The sequence below is a fragment of the Saimiri boliviensis genome, chromosome 1 (genome assembly GCF_048565385.1).
Source record: "Saimiri boliviensis isolate mSaiBol1 chromosome 1, mSaiBol1.pri, whole genome shotgun sequence".
NCBI classification, from domain to species: domain Eukaryota; kingdom Metazoa; phylum Chordata; class Mammalia; order Primates; family Cebidae; genus Saimiri; species Saimiri boliviensis.
Genome location: NC_133449.1, coordinates 279,503,395 through 279,519,644, shown reverse-complemented (window position 1 = coordinate 279,519,644; position 16,250 = coordinate 279,503,395). Strand labels below are relative to the sequence as shown.

The 16,250-nt window shown below is 35.8% G+C and overlaps 1 protein-coding gene across 4 annotated transcripts in view; it reads right to left on the bottom strand.

Annotated features, from left to right (window-relative positions):
- The window catches only part of CDH12 (cadherin 12), a 1,124,818-nt gene that overhangs the window by 473,188 nt on the left and 635,380 nt on the right, over positions 1-16,250 (bottom strand). For 3 of the 4 annotated variants that reach the window (XM_074386961.1, XM_074386957.1, XM_074386965.1), the window contains one exon: positions 5,396-5,541. The gene's annotated coding sequence lies outside the window, so the exon portion shown is untranslated. Of the gene's footprint in view, positions 1-5,395; positions 5,542-6,444; positions 6,798-16,250 lie in introns of those variants that run through there. The other variant, XM_074386969.1, reaches the window with a different exon arrangement.

The window sequence follows — 16,250 nt, the reverse complement described above, 5'->3', positions numbered from 1 at the left end:
TAGCAGTTGATAACTTTGTCAAAATGTATAATTAGAGGTTTTAAATACCATAGTAAGATATGGATGAATTACTGAGTATGAGGAAATAAAAATACTGAGTCTCTCCAGAGATAGACATTTAGAGTATCATCTTCAAGACATTTAAAAATATTCTACCAAATATTCATTATGCTGATAATAATTTAAAAATCACATAAGATGAATGTTTCTCTTCTAAACAAGCAGTCAGCTAACTTTTTTTCTGTGAAAGACAAAATAGCCAATATTTTTAGCTTTGTAGGCTCTACATCTCTTTCTGCTCTACTATTCAACTCTGGCTTCTGTGGCATGCAATCAGCCTCTGACAACATGGAAATGAATAGCTGTGGCTGTGTTTCAACCAAACTCCATTTACAAAACAGATCATGGGCTATTTTTCTTGCCCCTATAAAACCAAGTTAGATTATTGGCTACCAGTGGTCAAACAGAACTGCTTTTCCAAGACTTGTTCAATTCCTTTCTACGTACTTAAGAAAGAGTCAAAGTAAATTCAGTTGCTAATTTGGTCCTCATGAAAAACAGGATGATTTCTCTAACCTGGCTCCTAAGTTACATTCTTTCAAGAAACATCCACTTCCTCTATGTAAATTCAGTAAAACCGAAAGAAAATATACTCCAAAATTCAAATGTGCTTATATAAACACGGCATTAGGAAATGGTTCCTTGAGCTTCCTGCAAAATCCAAGTGATGGTTGTTGCTAAGGAGAGAGAAGATCTCTTAATTTTTGCTACTTGACAGGTAGGATGACAGCTAATAATAAAGCTTCCTATTGATAATAACAACTATCATTTTCTGAGCACCTGAGCAACTGCAGATATATCAATTACCTCCTTTATTTCTCAGAACACTACAATGGTGTAGGTACTGTGATCAGCTCAATTTTAAATAATGTGAAAGCAAAGTTTAGACATCTTTACTGACTTATCCAAGGCCACAGAACTAAATGCCATCAGCTGGATGTGAACCAGGTAGGTGAACCTAGAACATGTACAGCCACTAAGCATTACTGCCCCATCCATTGTCTACCAGAACCATGAACATGTAAGATAGCGAGTCAGTTATAATCTTTTCATTTGTAAGGGAAATAGATGTACTCACTTTGAATGGATTCACAGGACTAAAACTACAGAGAAAAATGTGAATGTGAAAAAATGGAGAAAACGTCTTACCACTTCATGGTCTGCCTGGAGTACCACACAGGATAGCCACCTAGGGTAACACAATGCTTCCTCCAAGAACCGCTCTCTTCTTCCTGTGCTTAGCTATTAGGGTAAGTTAGAAAATGTGTCTATTCTTACTGACTTAAGGCAAGTAAACTATTTTCTTTCCCTCCTACAAGCCTCGTTATTGCAGCTTATTCATGATTTCCACAAACCATTCTTTAATGTTTCTCAACTTCTTTTCCTGGCCATTAACTGCTGAGGATCCACATGGTATTTCATATTTAAGGTAACCAAGTCAGCTATGTGTTATTTCACGCAGAACATTCTTGATTGGCATGGTTCTCCTGTAAGGCTACATGGTGGTCATTGACCAGTCCAGAGAGGGCTGTCTTAGACCTTGGCACATTCATTTCTCAACAAATCTGCTGTGGCCAGTAGAGCCTAGACACATGGTCATATTTTCTTAGTGGAAACACCTATGCATCGTGAATGCTCACCATTATAAGCACTTCTGCAATTCTGCTCTTTACAGATCATGCTTATTCTTTGGAATAGTAATACAGGAGGTAATGTGTACATATGCTTGCCTTTTTATGTTGTTTTTATACACAATTACGATAAGCCAAATGTTTTCCAAAAACCTAGAGAATTGAAAGTATGCTAGATGGTTGTTGGGGATTATACACATATATATCTTGATTATATTTCTAATCATTGTGGAACCTGTTATTGACAGTATGTGGTACAATGCTATGTTCTTCCAGATTTGGGAACATGATGGAATGCAATAAATTATCATATTTTATAACCATGCAGCCTAACTTCTGGTTACCATCTTAGCACATCCTTGGATGTGACAGTTAATCATATTAAATTTTCCAGGTCATCTCTAATCTTATAACACCCCTCCCTCCTCGTCACAGGATTAGATCAAATATTAATTGAAAAATATTATCACAATATCAACATGATTATCTACAGCAGACTTCCATTTACATATGGTAAAGTTTATATCAAGTCAGCAGAACCAATACAGTCCTGCATATTTAAGTCTGTTTTTTCTAAAGTCTGCTTCCAACATTCAATTCCAACTGTTAGTTTCTCTACCTTTTCTAATATTGTGAATGTCTTTCACTATTAACCTGCGTTTCCCTTAACTTCCTTTTACTCTCATTTCAACACAATTAACACTGAATTTATATCTCTACTTTTTATTTTATTTTATCCTGAGAGTGTGTCAACCTCTCTTGGAAAGATGTATATATTACAAATACTAAATTTCAGTAGAGACTCTGCTTACAGAAGAACACTTTTTCTGTCAGTAATAATCAGAATCAGCTGGAAGAAAAGACTTGCACACTCACCTCTTTCAGAAACTAAAAGAACAAAGTACATGCTGGTTTCCAGTGCTGGCAGTGATGGAATTTATAAAATCATTTATTTCATATAAGAAAAGAGTTAACCTCTTCTAAAGGTAATACAATTACTCTGTATCATCCTTAAAATGGTCTTAATATTCATAAGTATCATGCCAAATGCTAGAAACAGTCACTGTATATGAGGTAACAAAAAGATCTAGTATAAAGCATATGAGTTTCAACACAGCCAGATCTGAGTTCAAATCATAGGTTCATTACTGTGTGCCCCTGGCCCAGTTACATATGCTCTCTCAGATTCCAGCTTCCCTTCTGGAAAATGAGGGCAAATAGCATCCATATTACCATTTCAACTTTCATATATTTTTATACTTATCATTGTTTCATATATAAAAAGTGTATAACTCAGCTACCCGGCACTGAGGAGGCATGTGAGGTAGATTAGATACTGTCCATCTCTATTGGCTTTTATTGAACGTATTACTGATTGAGTACCAGGCTAGAGAACTTGAAGCAAGTTTCATAAAGTTTTGAAGTCTTGCTTTCTTTAAATTTTGGACTTCCTACTTTAGGTGAGGTTATCCTATATGATGTTTTCTGATCTTACAGAAGAAATAAACTACCATCAATCAAGTGAAAAACAGAATTTAAAATAGATGAAAGAGGCAGGTGCTAAGTAAAATAAATTGCTACTAACTCTCAATTGAACCCAAGATTTTCTCCATCCTTTTATCAGTCAGTATACTGCAAATTCAGACAACTATGACAATGATAAAACTCCTTTAGCAATGGTATTTTCAATTTTTTTTGAATTAAAATTTATTTTAAGTTCAGTATTATATGTGCTGGTTGGCTATATAAGTGAACTTGTATACAGGGGATTTGTTATCGTTTTTTGAATGAGAACTGCAATTCCCTCCCTTTCTAAACATAAATATTTCGCTAGACATTAAACACAACCTCAGTGGACATATTCTGGTCATATACTTCAGTGGTCAATACAAGCAATACCAAGTTCATTGGGTCTGACGCCACCATCAATTCTGACGTTGGCACAAGGATCGAGGTGTTTTCAACGACATGCACGTTCACTAGTAGCAAGTGTATGCTCCTGTTTGGTTAATGTTGCCTCTTTCAATTTATCAAGTTTACTTAAAAGAAAATAAGAAGCCGAATATCCAGTGACAGTCACTGTAGTCAACACACTTCTCTCAATTGTCGTTAATTCTATTGAGAGATCATCTCTCCAGGGAAAAGAGATAGAAGTCTCAAAACGACAGAAGTAGATAAATATCTTCAGGCTTTGGCTACAAACATACTGGTAACCAAGAACACATTAGCCTTTGGGAATCTTGAAAATATTTAACTCCTCTGGAAGAATAACATCAACATCAAAGCTCTCCAGAGAATTTCAGAACTATAACCAATTATTACAAAGTGTTCCAACATCTTTGTAAAATGTCCCATCTCAAGAGATCCATAGAAGAAAGGGGGAGTCAGCACTTCAGGAAATATGAGTGCTCACTCTAAAAAGCATATTTGAGATATCATTATAAATCTTTACCCAAAAGCACTAGATATTTACATTGTGCTTTAACATTAGAAGTTAGTTATTAAAAATCAATTTGTTTCAGTCATAATATGTGATATTTTAAAAAATGTTTGTTTCATTATTTGAAACCTTTTATAGTATGTCATGCAATATCAAGTTAAGTAATTGCTATTCTTCAGTATTGAGAGTGCAGATTAATTGATCACATGATTATAGTGATAGAATTATTTTATTACTCTTAATTATATGGAAATTTATCACAATGTGGAATAAAACCATCAGGCTATATTTATATGTGCTTAGTAAGATACAAAATAAAAAGTTCGGGTAATTGAACTTTGGAAAAAAGTTGCTTACAATATCTTTCTAGATAGTTTTTAAAAGCTTAAGAGAAAATGGTTATAAAATAATTAATGTGAAATGGTTTAATCTGATTTACCTAGATAATTGCCCTATATGATATATGTAAGCTTAACTTCAATTAATTATACCTTAATAATAAAAATGAAATAAATCATAAAAGAACAAAAAGTCAAAATTTTAACAAACACATTAATCCGTTATTGAAGAATTCTTTCAAAAACAAGCATTTTAGAAAGCACTTGATTTTCCTTTGCTTTCTTTTTTTATTCATCTCATAAAAGAAAGCCACTTCTCTTGAATAAAAACTATAAATTATATGAATGGCATAATACGTTTTCTAGGATCATTTTTTTTTCTTAATACTTGCATCAGAAACTATAACATTTAAGTTTTAAGTTCCAAATGGATACTATTAAAATATTCAGGGATTTAGTCCTAAATCCTTAAACCAAAAGGGAGCTCAGCAATACTGCTAAAGTAGAAAGCTGCACGAAATCTCAACTCTCATTTGCAAATTTTCTTTCCATCTAATTTAACTTTGAAGCTTTCAGACTCAGATTTTACCACATATGACATCAAGAAACCACTTCAATCAAAATCAATTTACTTTGGCAATGCACAATCCTCCAAATAGAGTATTAAGAAGGTAAAATGAGAAATTAACTCTCTTTTCATGTTCCCTTTTATTTTCTCCTGATGCAAGGCAGAATGAAATTATTTCAGAAGATACTGCCCTGAAATATCATTATCTTCAACGCCGTTTTCACTCTAGGACACTTGCTTATAAACTCAGCTTTTCCTGACAGTCACTTGCTGCAGTGCAGAATGTCAGTTTACTCAGTTAGAACTTCCAATGCAGAAACCCAGTGCCACGCAGTCACCCAGATAAAGCAGCACTTACCTTAATTGAAATGTTCTCTGTGAACGAGGTGAGAAATCCCTCAAATCAACCGTGAATGGGGTGGGGAGAGCGAAGTTTTCAATCAGCACCCTCCAAGCAGCTGCATCCTGTGCTCCTTTTCCCTGTTATGTGCAGCTCCTCACTGTCTGAGGAGAGAAAAAGATCCGCTGAAATCCTCTGAGGTTCCCAGTGAGTAAATGAGGATAAGCGAGGTTTCTGAACGGGAGAAGCTCCGTGAGCGTGCTCCGTTTGGAGGCTCCCTAGCTGCTGTGATCCACTCCTGGCAAGTCCCTGGAGCCAGTCGCTAATCATTGACCTGATTAGCAGGAACGCTCCGGGTGCGCAGGCAACACGCGCCGAGGGCTGGTGGCTCTCCCGGGAATTGGAAAAGGCACCAAGGCCACTTGGGAATCTTGTCTTTTCCAGCCTAACGGATGAACTGCAACTATGACTGTAATTTGCAAGGAGAGGAGCCGCCGGGCTGGCCATCGCAGGACTTAAACAAATGCGCTTTCTCTGGCCGTTTTTCAAGGTGCATTAGTGTAAGATATCAGGTGCGGTGAAACAATTAATGGACTGATAGAGCTGATTTGTAAGACAAGCCTAAAGCTGAAAAATGTTTAAAGCAATGTGATCAAAGAGACAGCTGCACTTGTCTCTGCCCCTCGCCTGCTACATACTTCAACCTCTGTCGAAGTAAAATGAATTTAAAGGTTGATTACAGCCCTCCAGAGTGCAACTCTCTGAATTGATAAAAAGGAAGTATTCGTACTAAAGAAGCATATTTGGCAGTTTGCTACAGACACAAGAACAGAGCCTTGCTTGCGTAGTTTTCCAAACAGTATTTTCAATTAACGTTACGCTTGCAAAAAAATATTTGCATTGTACCATCAACCAGAGTCACGTAGGAGAGAGTACATTACACTAACCGAATCATCCCTTTAATTATCTGTTGAAATACTGATTCACTAAAACAAAAACAAGCAAGCATATGAGAGGATCCAAAGCATCAAATAACTTTGTAAACGCAGTCATGTGCGGTTACCAACCTGCTGGTCCCCATCCATCACCCGCTCTTTCTGCCACGGACCACCTTCTCAGCACGTCCACATCCAGTTCCTACTTCCCTGAAGAGATTTAACTCTCTGGAAAAGGTCACATAACTGGATCCTAAAGCCCCAAATGGTTAATTTTTGACAGCTCTCACTTTTGCAGGAGAAAATTATGCAAATAACATAAAAAGAACAGATGAGAAAAGTCATTTGCATGCCTTGAGGGTGAGAAAATTCTCATTGCCAGAGAGAAAACTGACGACTGTCCTCTCACAGTGATCCTGAGTGATATGTTCAGCACTTTTTTTTCAAGTAGGTCTCACTTGGGACATATGGCATTCCCTTGATGTGTGTGTGTGTGTGTGTGTGTGTGTGCGTGTGTGGGGGGGTGAGTGTGCTTGCGTGTGTGTGTGAAAAAGGGAGAGAGGAAGAGAGAAATGCTATATCTACACTGTGATATTTACACATATCTTAGAAAAGCCCCAAATTTCAGTAGGCGAATGGACTAAGCAAAAATAATAAAGAATTCATTTGCTTTATAGATTCCCAGATAATTTTTTTTAAATTTGTACCATTACAATACTTTAAAAATTAAATTTTTTAAGTATCTCATTAAAATACAAGCTCTTGATGAAGCTCTTTATTATTTGGACAAAGTAAAACTTCAAGGTAACTGAACTGCTGTTACTAAGACAGGTACTCATCCTACTCTGAAAACGGAGATGTCCCTGCAGAAGCCCCAGGAGGAGGTGGGGCTGTAGCCTCCCATGCAGAGGTCTCTTGCTCCCTCAGCTGGTGGAGGGTGACAGCTGAATGTGAAGAAACCCAGTCAACCACTTCAGGAGAGGGAGAACAATGTCTGCTGCTGTTAAGCAGGAAACCCATTATCCAATTTTAGATTGGCACGAGAGTAGGAAGGAGGCTGCTTAAATCGAAGTAAATGCACCTTGAGCATAAATTGCAAAAACAAGAAAATGTAACTGCTAATTTCTCCTAAGAGGGTCCCAACTAGTCTTTAACACAGCATTTGTAAATAACAGCGGGACTGATTCTACGGCTTTTACGTGTAGCTGGTCCTGCAATTAAAGCCCTCCTTTTCTCGTATTGGTCTGAGTTTCATTCTCAGGATCCTAAATGGTGAACTATTTTTAAAACTTTTTAAAACATTAAGACAGGGCGTATTTTTCTGAACCTTGCCAACCCGCAATCATCATCACCAACAAAAACAGGTGCACATGAAACTTTGTGCAGCAGAAGATCGGTTCTATCTGGAAACCTCAGATGTATGAGACTGCACTGATGACACGCTCAAATAATCAGTCTTTCTGTTCTCATAAAATCCAGGGGTCTGGATGGGCACTGTGGCTCATACCTGTAATCCCAGCACTTTGGGAGGCCGAGGTAGGTGTATCATAGATCAAGAGATCAGGATCACCCTGGATAAAATGGTGACAACTGGTCTCTACTAAAATACAAAAAATTAGCTGGGCTTGGTGGCAGGAGCCTGTAATTCCAGCTACTCGGTAGGCTGAGGCAGGAGAATCACTTGAACTCTAGAGGTTGAGGTTGCAGTGAGCCGAGATCGTGCCACTGCACTCCACTGGTGAAAGACCTGGGTGATTTCGCCCTGGGCGGTGGGGGAAATCAGGGGTCTTTCAAAACTCTAAATGGTTTCAACAGAGAGTATGTTGACTCTTCAGTAGTTTTTAAAACCTATATTGAACCACTAATTGATTGCATTGAAAGTTTACATATGAATAACAAAGCAAAATAAGACAATTTTGTTGGGGGAGGGAGGGGAGACAATAGTCACATGGAAATAATAGGTACTGTCTATTACATGCTTGCTGTGTGTCAAGTGTTTGGCATGCACGTCAGCAGTAGCTATCCTTTGACCCTTTGGTCCAATCTTGTTAAGAAGGTATTATAATATTTTATTTTTTTTAATCAATTAAGGTAGGGCTCTGAGAAGTTAAGTAAATTTACTGATGTTGCATAGCCAGTACAGAAGAAATTCACAACTGGAAGTCAGGTAACTGTAACTATAAAATTAACAAATATTTGGAAGTTTCCAAATGTTAAAACTAGTAAAATCACCTACTTCCAACAGAATAGAAAAATTGTCTAGTTTTTATGACTCCCAAAAATCACTTTTGCATGTTTAAAAACTGTTTCATAACTGATAAAGTATTGTAACAGCTCTGCTATAAAAAAGTTATGTATGTTTTAGCAGAAAATAAAATTCACAAAAAAACTTTAGGCTAAAAAATAGATTCCATCTAGAGCTTCCGAATATATAATTCCATTGGCACAAATTTTCAGTTTCAAATTTTTAAGAATCCCTTCTGCAACTCATTCACTATCCCACTCAAATATAATAATTATTGCTTTTTAAAACAAGAAAAATGGCTCCTCTCTAAGTATATGAGTATCTCAAGAACATTTCCAAAAATGTATTAGGCCACAATTATAATGAAGTGGTATAACGTAATAGCAAAGCTGAAAGGTACTGTAGAGCTACAACGTTTAGCTCTGGTTTGTTCATGCTTTATCTACAGGTCTCCTATAGTCACATGAATCCTACCTTTTCATACGGTTCTTTGAAATTCTCAGACACATCCGAAACTTTACAGAGAAGCATTGTGACCACACTATTTCAAGGTGTTTAATAAAAGTTCCATCGAAAAAAACGACGATAATGCAAAGTAATGCAACATTTAAACTTTGCCAAGAACTTACTATAGCATTTGATTCTTATGGGAATCCTGTGAAATAGGCTACCATGAGTATTTTTCTCATATTTTAGTGATGAGGAGATGAGGAATAAAAAGAGCAAGTGACTGTCCTTTGGTGTTGAGCCGTGGAAAACCTAACGTTCTCCTTTTCCCACAAGTCCTATTGCTCCCCACTATGTCAATCAAATGTTGATCTGAGTCATCTTGTTGACAAAGAGGATCTTAAGTGGCGATCTAAACAAAAGCCACTCTTTCTTCATTCACTTAGGTTTGTTCCAAACTGTAAATTGTGATTGTAATTAATTGGAGAAAAAAATTACTGTGAGTTGACAGGGAACTTGTGATTTATATACACTGGAATAACACCCCTTAGATTTCTTACAGACTTTTCCTAATCTTGGCTATTATCATTTAAATTTCAGAGATATGAAGATACTTTCCAAATATTAGTCTTATGATTCTTACACAAATAGAATCTTGCTTTTGTATACAACTGTAGATTCAGCTATTACCTCCCTACCATTCCTTGTGGTGGTTTATCAAAGAGATGTTGAAAAATTAGTGTTAATTGTTTTAAAAAAAATACAGACACACACACACACACACACACACACACACACACACATACATAAACAAACCTAACTAATAACAAATTGATCTTGCAGCAGCAGCAGCACTGAGCAAATATGAGCAAATACTATCACACAGAAGTTTGCTGAATGCTAATAGATTCTCATGTATTATACATATTTCTGCTTATGTCTAAATCATGGAGGATGAATGACTAAATTCACCAGCCTTCAAGAGAAACTTTTATTTTTGGTTCCAGTTTCACACATATACATTCAAGAGTTTAGGAGAGGATGAAATTATAGAAAGAAAGAAAGAGGCCGGGTGAAGTGGCTCAAGCCTGTAATCCCAGCACTTTGGGAGGCCGAGGCGGGTGGATCATGAGGTCAAGAGACGGAGACCATCCTGGCCAACATGGTGAAATTCCATCTCTACTAAAAATACAAAAATTAGCTGAGCGTGGTGGCGTGCCCCTGTAGTCCCAGCTACTTGGGAGGCTGAGGCAGGAGAATTGTTTGAACCCGGGAGGCAGAGGTTGCAATGAATCACTGCACTCCAGCCTGGTGCCTGTGACAGAGTAAGACCCTATCTCAAAAAAAAAAAAAAAAAAAAAGCTAGACTAGATATCAGAAAACATAGACTGTAGTCAAAATTCTAGCATTAAGTAGCTTTCTAACCCTGAACCATCGAAAAAGCTTCTATTTAATAATTTCATTGGAAAATTTGAGGAAATGAGAGTCTATTATCGCTAAGATTTCAGTCAGTTATGAAAGCACATTATCTATTCGACTAATAATTTGTGATATCCTTTTTGCCTAATTCAGAAATAAGCAATAAAAAAAATTATTGTATCCAAATACATGTCTTATTCCTTCTTGTATCCTTTGGTGCTCCTAACAAATTATTTTATACTTTAAAGAACATTATAGCAAGAATGTGTTGAATTCACAGTTCACGTAGTTAAAAAAATCAAACAGAAGTTATTGATTTGAAATTGTAAGTGGAGTAGATTAAAAAATTATGAAGGTTGGAAATATTCTTTAAATGTTTAAAAATAATTATAATCTGTTTCTTTAAAAGGTCATGGTTGTTTTATTTCAACTAGAATGGATTTAGCCATTTCTTTATTGTCCTGATCAGTAAAAAAATAAAAGGAAGGTAATTTAATTAAAATGATTGAGAAATAAAATTGGAGAGCATACATAAAGCATGGATATATAATATTAATATAATTTGTGTTTTTAAAACCACATTTCCAATTTAGTAGGCAATTATTTTAAAATAACAAAAAAGCACAGTACATAATTAAAAGAAATGAAATGGCTTTTGTAGACATAATTGCTTGGCATTTTAGACCTTTCCTGTTAGCTCTGATTTATTCTATTTTGTATCTTTCAGGTATGACTATGATGTTCAAGTAAAATGAAATAAATAATATGTAAAACTTTAAAAATATTAAACTCAATTTCTATTAAATTCATTGAAAGACACTAAAATTAGTAATGACTAGAACTATGCATATAAAACCCCAACCAAACACATTTTTCGCAATGATTTTAAAATGCCATTAAACAAATGGATATATAAAATGATATTGATGAATAAGATGGCTCAATGGAAAAAAAGAATATTTCCTTACTGAGAAGATAGGCTTACTCTTTTGGAGAGGCAGAAAGGTGGTGGTGGGGTACAGCGGAACACGGAAAGGCCTGGAAGCACTGATGAGAGAACTAATATCAAACGAATTTCCTGTTCACTAAAAAATTTTAGTTACATTCTGACTTAGATTTTCTTATTAATTTATAATTATTTAGCTATCTATTTTAGCTATCTAATTATTTAACAAGTTATTACTACCATTAAATACCTATTAGAATAATTAAAATTAAAAAGATACAAAGCTGTCATTATGCCAAGTGTTGGCTGTGATGTGAAAACCATATAACCCTCATACACTGTTCCTAGGAATATAAAATGATGCAATCACTCTAAAATTCATTTGGTAGACTTTTTTAAAAGTTAAACATATGCCTATCATGTGATGCATCCATCTCACTGCAAAGTATTCTCTCCAAAGAAATAGAAGCATATTTCCATTCAAACGATTGGATACAAATAACTGGTTAGTCACAATGGCTCCACACTAGGAAAAAAAAAAAAAAAAAAATATATATATATATATATACACACACACACACACACACACACACACACACACACACACATATATATATATATATATATATATATATATATATATATATATATATATATATCTCAACAGGTGAGTGAATGAACTGTGGTACATTCAGAAAATGGAATACTTCCTGGCAACTAAAAGTAACCAACTACTAGTACAGTCAACATGAATCACAAAATGATCCTGCTGATATAGAACAAGCCGGAAACAAATACTTTACTAGTATATAATTACGTTTCTGTAGAATTAAAAAATATGGAAATGCCCATCGATGATAGACTGGATAGGGAAAATGTGGTACATATACACCGTGGAATATTACGCAGCCATCAAAAATGATAAGTTTGCGTCCTTTGTAGGGACATGGATGAACCTGGAAACCATCATTCTCAGCAAACTGACACAAGAGCAGAAAATCAAACACCACATGTTCTCACTCATAGGCGGGTGTTGAGCAATGAGAACACATGGACACAGGGAGGGGAGCACTACATGCTGGGGTCCGTTGAGGGGAAATGGGGGAGGGATGGGGAGGTGGCGAGTTGGGAGGAGATAGCATGGGGAGAAATGACAGATATGGGTGAGGGGAAGGAAGGCAGCAAACCACACTACCATGTGTGTACCTATCCAACAATCTTGCATGTTCTTCAAATGTACCGCCAAACCTAAAATGCAATAAAAAAAGAAAAAAAAGAAAAAAAAAAGAAAAATATGGAAATGTATCTGTAGTGCCGGAAACAGGTTAGAGGTGAAAACAGGTTACAGTGACAAAAACTGTAAACTGTTTCTGTCACTGTAACCAGAAACTGTAACCAGAAAACAGGTTAGAGTGACAGAAAATAGGTAAGTGGTTAGAGGTGAATCAGGTTGAAATGAGGAATGGCAGAGGTCACAGGAAACCCCTTGGGACAATGGAAACGTTGGGTGTCTTGACTATGGTGGTGGTTTCACATGTGTATATATGTGTCAAAACCCATCTAATTTGCATTTTAAATATGTGCAGTTTATTGTATAAAAAAATGTGGTACATATACACCCTGGCATACTCTGCAGCCATAAAAAAGGATGAGTTCATGTCCTTTGCAGAGACATGGATGAAGCTGAAAACCATCATTCTCAGCAAACTGACACAAGAACAGAAAATCAAACACCAAATATTTTCACTCATAAGTGGGTGTTGAACAATGAGAACACATGGACTCAGGGAGGGGAACATCACACACCAGGGCCTGTCGGGGGATGAGGGGCTAGGGGGAGGGATAGCATTAGGAGAAATACCTAATGTAGATGATGGGGTGATGGATGCAGCAAACCACCATGGCACATGTATACCTATGTAACAGACCTGCATGTTCTGCACACCTACCCCAGAACTTGAAGTATAATACATTTTTTTAAATTGCATTTTAGGTTTTGGGGTACATGTGAAGAACATGCAAGATTGTTGCATAGGTACACACATGGCAGCGTGGTTTGCTGCCTTCCATCCCCTTGCCTGTATCTGTCATTTCTCCCCATGCTATCTCTTCCCACCTCCCCAGCCCCCATCCCTACTCCATTCCCCCCCAACGGACCCCAGTGTGTAGTGCTCCCTTCCCTGTGTCCATGTGTTCTCATTGTTCAACACCCGCCTATGAGTGAGAATATGCGGTGTTTGATTTTCTGCTCTTGTGTCAGTTTGCTGAGAATGATGGTTTCCAGGTTCATCCATGTCCCTACAAAGGACATGAACTCATCGTTTTTGATGGCTGTGTAATATTCCATGGTGTATATGTACCACATTTTCCCTATCCAGTCTATCATCGTTGGGCATTTGGGTTGGTTCCAGGTCTTTGCTATTGTAAACAGTGCTGCTATGAACATTCGTGTGCATGTGTCCTTATAGTAGAATGATTTATAATCCTTTGGATATATACCCAGTAATGGGATTGCTGGGTCAAATGGGATTTCTATTTTTAGGTCCTTGAGGAATCGCCACACTGTCTTCCATAATGGTTGAATTAATTTACATTCCCACCAACAGTGTAAAAGTGTTCCTATTTCTCCACATCCTCTCCAGCATCTGTTGTTTCCAGATTTTTTAATGATCGCCATTCTAACTGGTGTGAGGTGGTATCTCAATGTGGTTTTGATTTGCATTTCTCTAATGACCAGTGATGATGAGAAAAAAATTATATATCAATAAAGTTGCACAAAACCTCACATCTTCCTCATTTCTTTTTTAATAAAACAGAATAATTCAGTTTATAATAGCATATTATATTCATAATAACAATCTATATGTCTTTAATTCTGATTTCTATTTTCTAAAGAAACCACATTGAAGATGGAATAAAATCACCTATTTTATATTTCTAACAGTTTCTTAAATTGTATAGAGCATTTCCCATTCAATCATATTTTAAGACAACTTTGAAGTTTAATGTCCTAGTATCTATCCAGATAATAGTTCAGTAAAATTTTATATAGGGAAATAAAGTGCCATTTCAAATCAAACTATGATGGCTGTGAAATGCTTAATTACTTTTTGACACACATACATCATTGACCATTTGTTCTTAACTTCTCCGTAATGTGGATGGAAACTACTCTATCATATCTTCAGCATCTATGACACAGCGGGTAACATTAAATTACAGAAAAATTATTGGGCTTTCTCAACCTCTAACTGCATTTGACAGGCATTAAGATGAAAACACTGTCTATAGCATCATAAAGTTTATATTGTTAGAGAATGGCTCTAAACGGATCTTCTTATTATTATTTACTTATTTACTAAATTGAACTTTTCTTTGGATTTCATGGTGACTCTATTAACCTCTGAATACCATGTTTCATTCTCCTCTCAGTTACACTGACTGTAATACCCAGTTTCCTCTCACGTCAACTGTTTTTTTTTTTTTTTCAATCTGGGCAAAAGTCAGTAATTTGCTGCCACACCATAAGGAATAGGTGACTGCTATTTGTCTTGCGTATTTTCTTTATTAAAATAATTTAAACTCTCTGCAGTAACACAGGGTTTTAACATACACCAGACCATTGGTGAGCAGTCTGAAAATAACATCGTTATTATCTTCTGTACATCAAATATATAGATTCCAGTTGTTGTAATAATGGTAAAAATATCAGAGATTTTGATATTTTACTGCCTAGGATTGAAACAACATATCAACAAACAGCAATTATGAATCCTTGGGCTAGATGATTAACCCACATTTGCCTGAGTTTTCTCAGATGAAGAAAGGTCATAAAAGAGTATGAAATGAATTAGTGCAGTTGGAGTAGTAAAATGAAATGAGTTACTAGCTACACAGCACTAAAAAGATAACTCACAAATGAGCTACCAGCTATAATTATTAGTTAAAATGGGCAATATGGAAATGATGTACACCCCCAAATAAACCTTTGTTTTAATTGTAACGATTATGTCCAGTTGGATGCAGGCTTAACGTATATCACCATTTTTTATGTCATGAATCCAGGAGGACATTTTTTCCCACTAAAAGTGTAAAAAAATTATACTGTACATTTTTAGAAGGAATGTCAAAAATATAATAAGGAAGTGCTGATAGACATAGACAGTGCTATATCTCAGGAGAACAACTTTGACATTTGTAATAAAATGGCAAGTGTTTGTGCATGTGTATGTGTGTGTGCATGTACATAAATTGCATAAATCGGGTGATTCTACAGACGTTATTGAGAAAATATTGTGCATTGCATCATTGTTTATAATAGTGAGAACCTGAAAACTCTAATGCATTTTATTGATTAGACATAAATGTGAAAGTTTCAGAAATGAATGCATCCATTAACATGCTCTAGAAATATATTTTTATCTACAAAACTTTTCACATTATTTTTATAAAAAAGTAGATTATATCCCAACATAAGTCTGTTTAAATATACATTTTAAAAGGAAGATTATTCATCATGAGAAACTAACATTTTTTGGATTGGTATTGCCATTTTGGTGATAGACTCACCATTCCTTCCTTGTTTGTAAAAAGTATAAGCTTGAGAAATAAATAGAAGAAATAATTCTTATTTTATTTATCTCTTCTAATCCCAATACATTTTTTGCTTTGTGTATATGTCTATATATACAAAGGAAGAGAAGGCTACAATTTAGATAACTATATAAAATTCAGGTTTAAATGTTGTACATTAAAAAGATACCTGACTTCATTCCAGGTAGACACTTATTCTTTCACAAATGAATTTCCAATGGCATTGGTGGTTGCATGAACAGAAATAGTGCAGTACCAGTGCCTTAGGGCTGACCAGTGACATGAGCT